Source organism: Ictidomys tridecemlineatus, chromosome 1 (genome assembly GCF_052094955.1).
Source record: "Ictidomys tridecemlineatus isolate mIctTri1 chromosome 1, mIctTri1.hap1, whole genome shotgun sequence".
Taxonomy (NCBI): domain Eukaryota; kingdom Metazoa; phylum Chordata; class Mammalia; order Rodentia; family Sciuridae; genus Ictidomys; species Ictidomys tridecemlineatus.
Window position 1 is genome coordinate 194,606,142 of NC_135477.1, and position 8,126 is coordinate 194,614,267.

Consider the following 8,126-nt stretch of genomic DNA (forward strand, 5'->3'; position numbering starts at 1 on the left):
ACTTCTTTCCAGGTCCCATCCAGCTCTAGGTTTAAAGAGCTCATAGATGTTCACTTCTGCCATACCATGTGATCTTGGTCCTATATTTCACTTTGGAAGTATGGTTATGCCCATTTTTAACTCATTTCTTCTTCATCCCTGTCTCCCTTTGAAAGTTCTTAACATGTGTTCAAAGATTTCTTAATGGAATTCCAAGTCCCCCAGTGAGACAGGAGAATCACAGTGGCTTTTATCTGCCAGCATGGCACTTCCAGAGATTTATAGAAGAGACAAATAACACCAATGAAGAGAAACACAAATGGCAACATGTTTATTTCAAGATGTGTGTTCAGATATATGCACATGGCCCTTTCCCTGACACCATTTATGTACACACACACACACACACACACACACACACACACACACACACGGAATCATACAATTATGTAAATTCACAAGCAAGCAGTGGTAAACAAAAAGAAATGCACAGGGAATTATTTACACAGCCACACCAGAGATGGAACAGACCGCAGTGGCTCTTGGATATTCTCAGTCACAGTTTCCAACCACCAGGTTGGCCATCAAGCCAGCCTTGACTTCTTCCACTTCCAGGCCTGTTCACATCTATTGAGACTCCATGCCAAGTGTGGGGAATACTGGGAATAAGACAGTTCCTGACATGAGGTCAAGTAGGGGAAGGGGATGCACAAACAGTTACAAGTCCAGATGAGAAGTGCTCTAACAGAAGTGAGTACAGGATGATGGGACCATTTCTTGTCTGCTCTCTGGAAAAGAGGCAATTTTTCTCCTTCCCTCATTGGATTAAATATAGTCACAGAGGGATCTGCTCAGCACAGGTGGGCTGGGAGCCATGTTGTCTTCTGTCTAGGGACAGTTCCTCTAGTTTTAGCACTCAGTCCTGCTCTTTAAGTCAGCATCTCCTGCTTGTCCCTCAGGCATGTCTGGTGATAGAAGTTGATAAAAATGTTGATGAGGCCAGGTTGTAAGGTGTGAACATTTGGGGTAAAGGGCAAGAGGAGTGGGCAGCCATGGTCACAGACTGATCCTGGACAAAAGAAAGCATGGGAGGAAAGGGAGAGGAGAAGCAGGACTGAGGAATAAGATCACACCCTGTCCTTGGTCCCTCTTGACTTGGGCCTGTCTCAGCAGAGGGCAGGCCCCCAACAGCTCAGGAAGAAGAGGAACGATGAAGCCCAATCCATGGTTCCTCTTGGAATCTTCCTGTCCCCACTCCTAGTCTGGTTCCCCATTTACCCCCATTTAGCCATGTCGTGCTGCTGATGATGATGAAGCCATCCATCCAAGCTCCCTGAGGGACAGCTTAGTCCGTCACCATCATCTAGCAATGATTGTCTCTAACCTCCAGGACATCCCAGCATGTGTGATGAATCCGTTCACAGACTTACAGGATATTGTGCTTTGAGGTCATCTAGCTGAGTTCCTCATTCTATAGGTGATGAGGTTGAGGCCGCAACATGGAAGTCTCTTGCTCAAAGTTCGAGATAGGATTGGTGCCAAGATCTGAGACAGCCACTGAGACACTTGCAAATTGGGGGACTCAGGAAGATCCGGAGATTCGATCCAGAGATTAGATGTTCATGGTCAGATACCAAGTCATTGGTGTAGCCAAGAACAGAGCTGGGCTCAGCTTAGGTCTCTGGAGATTTGGGAGTCTTCTCACCAGATGGTAGAATATCATTTCCACATGGTATGGCCACATGGGAGGCCCCAGGCTGGCCCATCCTCAGTATAGGTGCATGAAGATGTGGACCAAAGAATGAAGCATCCTGATGGAGAAAACTGCAGAGTAGGATGAGGAGGTGGAGGAAATTAAGTGGAGCTGGGCCCAGCTGTGATTAGGGTTTTCTTTTCCAGGTTTCAACCCTCCAGTCTTCTGAGAGCACTCCGGCAAACCCTACAGAGAAAATCCTTGGGAAGGTCTCAGATGGAGGAGGTCAGGCTTGAGCAACCTGAAGTCATGCTGCAGGCCTGGGGAAACTGGATGCCAAGTTAGTGTTTTAAAGTTTTTCATTAATTAATTAAGTTTAAAATTAGGTATATATGACAGTAGAGTGCATTTTGACTATCCCCTCCCCACTCCACACTCCCCTTTGCCCAATCAAAGTTCCTCCATTTCTCCCATCCCCCTCCCATTATGGATCAGCATCCACTTATCAGAGAGAACATTCAGCCTTTGGTTTTTGGGGATTGGCTAACTTCACTTAGCATGATATTCTCCAACTCCAACCATTTACCTTCAAATGCCATAATTTTATTTTCTTTTAATGCTGAGTAATATTCCATTGTATATATATATATATATATATATATATATATATATATATATATATATACTGCAATTTCTTCATCCATTCATCTATTGAAGGACATCTAGTTGGGTTCCACAGTTTAGCTATTGTGAATTGAGCTGCTTTAAAAACATTGATGTGGCTGCATTACCACGGTATGCTGATTTTAAGTCCTTTGGGTATAGACTGAGAAGTGGGATAGCTGGGTCAAATGGTTAAGTGAGTGTTTTTATACCTCCTTGGGCCCTCTCTGGGCTGATAGCCATGAGCATCTCCTAGCTGCCTGCCCCACCCCAGGGAGGAGGAGGTAGGTGGCTCTGAGGAGCCACAGAGATAAAAAGGGAGCAGAGTTCTGGCTTCATGGCTTCAGAGAAGGGACACCTCAGAGACAATATGTCATAGTACAGGAAAGCTTCTCTCCCAAGCCATCACTGAGCCCAGCAGAGACCTGTCCCACAAGGGCCTGCCTTGCGTTGCATCACTAAACTGAACCACCTGGAACATATTGGACTCCAACCCACCAGTAGAAGCTAAGCTAATCTGGCTTCTTTTGCAATGTAAAGAAAATCTGAAGAGGAAGAAAATATGGTACCAATGCTTCAGGCTTTCTCTGGAATCTTCTCCTGGGACCTCAGGTATTCCTTCAGGGTGTGCTGGGGATATAGCGTTTGCTTAACATCTGTGAGGTCCTGGGTTCAATCCCTAATATAGTCCCTCACCAAAAAAAAAAAAAAAAAGAAAGAAAGAAAGAGAGAGGACAGGTAATGATTCTGCCTGCTTTACTGAAGGAGGGACTAAAATGAAAGGGAAAAAGTAGTCAAACACCTTTTTAGCATCTACTATGTGCCAGGTACATTATATGTATCAAGAAACAATTTAAATACTACATAATAATATGCAATTTATTCTCCCATTTATCCATTTTATAGGTGGGGAAACTGAGGCATCAAAGGTTAAGTAATGTGCCTAATGGCACACAACTAATAGGTGACCAAAAAAGGATTGGAGTAGTGGGTTTCTGAGACTTGTCTCTTTCCAACATTTTATCCTGCCACCCAGGGAAGTGGACGGAGGGAGGATTCAGCACCTTCTCATCACCACCACCCCACATCATGATCTTGACCCACTAGGTCCTGCAAACCCTCTGGATTTGCTATTGGGGGAAAATGAGTACTTTTATGCAGGTGGATAGATAAACAATGGGGACTCAGTGGAAGCCTGTAGCAGTGAGATGCTACATCAGTCCCTGAGCATCCTTCCTCAGTCAGATCCTGGAACCAAGGCTTTACATCCAACAGGGATGCTGGAGGAAAGCATTCACACTGGGCAGGTGAAACACTGCCTGAGACCTGGCTGATAGAACTGTAAAGGAGCCAGTGCTTGGGGAGTCTCACCTTGCCTAGAGACTCAGCAGCCTTTGAGTAGCACCACCAGCACACGCTCGCCATCTGCTGGGCATGAAGGGGAAGTTCCATCAGACTCTGGTCCTGCTGGTGGCACAGCTTGCCCAGCAGGGCAGGATTCAGCCCTCCCTGTTCCTGCACACTTTGTGTTCCCAAAGTGCCTACCTACCTGGTCTGCTTGTTGGCCCAGGAATAAGGTGGCACAGCTTTGGAGTGGTCAAAGGAGGACTTTCCAAATGTGCTCAGCTCAATCCTAAGCACATGCAGATCTTGTTTATTGAAAAGTAGATTCTTAATCCTTGTGCTTGCTGCGTGAGGTGGGGCACAGATTTTGCTTGTTGAACAAGCTCTCAGCGATGCTGATGCTGCTGGTCTGTGGACCATATTTTGATTCGCAAGACTTTTAGCTCCTTGTTGGAACCCCAGTGACTCAACATCCCTATCACTACTCGGTGACCTGTCAAAGCTTAGCTTTCTTGCTGCTAGGAAGCCTTTTGTTCTACTTCCAGTTGAAACTGAGAACAGCTAGCAATAATGAAATAACTACCACTTAGATACCAGTAATATGCGCCTGTCTCAGAGCTAAACACTCAAACATTGTCTAATTCAATCTTTCCCCAAAGTTTCCTTTTATAAAGTAAGTGTTCCTATCCCCATTACATAGATAAGAAAATTGAGATCAAAAAAAGGTATGTCACATGGCCAGTAACTGGCAGATATGATGTCCAAACTGAGGTCTGAGCTCCTCTGATTCCAAAGCCTGTGCCTAACCAGCCAGTCCCCAGCCTCCCGTCAGAAAGCTTGGTGACTTTGTCTTGATCCAGTTCTGGTTGTTATATGAGGGTCTTTCCACCAACCCTCCCTCTTCAGCCTTAATTGTCCCACTTCCTTCTGTACCCTCACCCTGAGCTTGCTGGATTGTAGTCCACTGGCTGGCAGAAGTAGTGACAGTCAGCCAGGAGCAAGGTGGCCATGAACTGGAAGGAAAAGGGAAAAAGGAAATTATCAAGTCATAAGGCCACTCCACCATGAGATCAGACACCAGGGCCCATGAGGCTGATTCTGGATTTGGTCATGTTCCCCACAGCACTGTCCCCCTCTAACCCCTAGTGATACTAGGTTAGATTTTGCTAACCCATACTATTCTCTGAAGTGGATAGATCAGAGACAGGATTTGCACACATCTCATTAGTCTCTATTTTTTCTAATGTGAGTAAACCATAAACCACAGATATGGATCCCCACATGTGAGATACTAAGTTAGGCGATGAAGGACCATGGTGAACCCAAGGCCATCCACACATGTGCCCTGCCTCCAAGGAGCTCAGAGCTCCACAAAGAATGGAGGAAATAATCCTAATCTTTAAGGTTGTTACTACAGAAGGACAGAGGGTGTTCTGGAAGTCAGCAGAGATGCAAGAGTGAAGAGGCCTTTGGCAAATGGAGGGGAAGGAGAGATGGTTTTATGGTGGTGGTTGGCCTTGGGTCCTAACCCTGTGTGCTGGCGAGAGGATCAGTGGGAGGATTCCTACCCAGAGGAAGCAACTATAGCTACTGAGGGAGAGTCCTCTGGTCTAGTGAAGGGCCTGAGTGTTGTGTTAAGGTGCTTAGATTTGATTACTTATTGACTCATTTGGCAGTGTTGTACTAATCACTTCTCCACACCATTCACAGGGACAAAACAAGGCAGATAAAAAATCCCTAGCCTCCAGGCTTTGAATTCTGGTCTTACAGGCAAAGGCAGCTCCTAAGCGCTTTAAGAAGGAAGTTGACAAGGGTGTGGCAGTGTTTGAAGGATGGGGGTGGGGGGCAACAGAATGTACTGTCATCACAATTGACAAGTTCCCCAGGACAAGTCTTCTGTCTGGCAAGTTATTTCTCACTTGATACCAGACATTCGGCTGGGCCTGCCTTTACAAACAGGAGTAGGACCCAGCCCTTCCAATGATGGACTTGCAGTTGGGGAGGAGACAAACATGCCAGCCAGGCTCTCAGGGTGGGAGAAGAAGCACTGATCTGTGGTGTTGTGAATTTGTGTGGTGTAAATACTGCCAGGGCTGACTTCGAGCTATTTAGCAAGACATCCCTGAACATGGACTTGGGAAGAGAACCACCAACCAGCGCTCTGCAGCTGGTGGAGTGGGCTCCAGTGGCCCGCTGCTGAGGTTAGAGGCCTGTAGCTAGAGTGTGGAAACCCAGCAGGAAGCTAATAGCCAGGCCTGGGAGAGAGAGGAAAGGCTTGCAGAAAGGCGACAACTGACCTGAGTCTAAAGGCTGTGTGGGCATTTGTCAGGGGGCCAGGAGAGAAGGGCAGCCGGGGTTGAAAGACTGGTAGAAAGACAGCGATGAACCCAGCTCTGGGGGCCTGACTACGCCCCTGTATGTGGAGGGAGGCCGGTGGGAGAGTGTTGGATGAGGGCTGCTGACAGGGGGCAGAGGGAGGCCGGACTGGAGAGGAAGGCGGAGGCCAGAAAGGACCTGAGGCATCATGAGCCCATCCCAGAAGTTCAGTGCTTTCTTGCTACATGGGAAGCCATCAGGGTCCCCAGAATGCAATGTAAGATCCTTTGGATGCTTTGGTGTTTTCTGTGGGTAATGTGGCGGTCAGACTGAAGATGAGCTAATGAAGGCAGCGAGGGAGAGAAGGGGGAGGAGCTTAGCTTGGGACCGCCTTCTCCAGGCCCTGCTTCCCCCTGGCTCACCAGGAGGGGGAGCTCCGGGGTGGAAGATGCGAGCTCTGCAGGAAGGACAGTGCTTTTGAATTCTGCCTCTACCGCTTGCCACCAGCTAAGTCACTAAGTTCTGTGCCTCCAGCAGTGTGAGGAAAGGATCCTCACAAAGTGCCCAGAGCAGCCTCTTGCCCATAATAAGCCCTGATTACCACCACCCGCTCCAAAACTTTTCTGGACCCCCACTTTCTGGCCCAGAGACTGTTTCCTTGCTCTCTGTTGTCTGCTAACACTGAATTGCCACGGCCCCATTCCACATCTGTCCCTACCCTTCTACCTAATCTGTGAGCTCCTCAGGAGCAGGCAGGCCTTCTCTGTAGGTCCTAGCGGGTCTGGCACAAAGTATATGCTCAATGTCACTTGCTGAGTGACCAGGCAACTGGGTGGAACACCGGGTGTCGGGGCTCAGGAAGCTGGGCCAAGGCTAGCAGCCCAGATAGAAAGGGGAGGGGAGAGGGGTCTTTTAGGGACTCCACTCCTGCTTTCCACTAAGTTATGGAGCCCAGCTCTGGGGGCCTGACCATTCCCCTGTATGTGGAGGGAGGCCGGTGAGAACCTCTGCTCCTCTATTTAAGAAAATGGAGGACAGAAGTTGGTAACATGGATGGAGAAGTCAAAGACCAACAGAATCCCAGCCCCTGCCTATGTCCCTGCCTAGGCTTTGGAACTTTTTGTGTCAGAAGCTCATGGCTTTATTTATCCTTTGGGCTCCCCAAGGAGTAACAGATGCTAGAACTCTGCAGAAAGCGCTGAGCAGCTTTACCTCATAAAACATACACCTTGAAAGAAGCACCAGGCCCAAGTTGTAGGCAGTAAAGGGTTCTGTCAGCTCCAGAGAGTCCCATCAGGATGTGGAGCAGGAGCCCACCATCACCTGAAGGAGGCAGAGAACAACAAAGAGGATGACAGGGAGCAGCCAGGGCACCAGGAACCAGGAATTTGTTTGTGAATCTCGAGAAGCAAAGGGGAGAGGTCACAGGCAGACTGGCCACCCACCTGCCCCAAGCCCTCCCATCAGCCAGCTCCAAGGCCCATTCATCCCCACCTCTTGTTTCCCAAGCATCTGACATTAAAGCTGTGGCAGGTGAAAAAAATTAAACCTTTCATTACATGATACCATCTCCTACCTCCACGACCTAAAGCCCAGGTATTTTTATTCCAGAGCTTTCCAGGGTACTGTCATCATGAGGACCTGTAAGTAGAAGCAAAATCTGGGTATTGTCCAAAACCACCACCCCCTCTACCTACTATTACCGCCTGAGGGCCTGTATAACCTGGTTCTTCAGTCTCCCCGGCCTGACCACCAGCCTCAGGGCCACCCCTCCATTCTTGCCTTCAAATGTTAACTATGACCACCCACCATCCACCACTGGGGAGACCCCATGGGCCACACTTGCATCACACCTCACACCCTTCCCTCCTTTATTTGGAATTTCTGGCCCCTGGCTGAGACCGAGGGCATGAAGGTCTCCTAGTTTCCCTTTTCTTCTTCTCTCTTGCTCTGTGGGTCCAGATCTTTCTGAGCATCCCTGGCTTCTCCCACCTCTCACTGAGCCCAGCCACACCCAGCCCTTCAGAGCCTAACTTACTCCTGCGGCTCCTCCTGGACTCCTCGGGGTCTCCTCTGGTCAGTGACTGCTGAGGGCCATTACCTTGGTAGCTGACAACTTGGATCAAGCTAC

The 8,126-nt window shown here is 48.5% G+C and overlaps 1 long non-coding RNA gene across 1 annotated transcript; it reads right to left on the reverse strand.

Moving 5' to 3' along the window:
* Positions 1-3,707: 3,707 nt before the first annotated feature.
* On the reverse strand, positions 3,708-7,628 carry LOC144366732 (uncharacterized). The gene is made up of 3 exons (XR_013425838.1): positions 7,572-7,628; positions 7,224-7,318; positions 3,708-3,760 (listed from the first exon to the last, which is right to left on the reverse strand). It is a non-coding gene; the product is annotated as an uncharacterized LOC144366732 (long non-coding RNA).
* Positions 7,629-8,126: the final 498 nt, after the last annotated feature.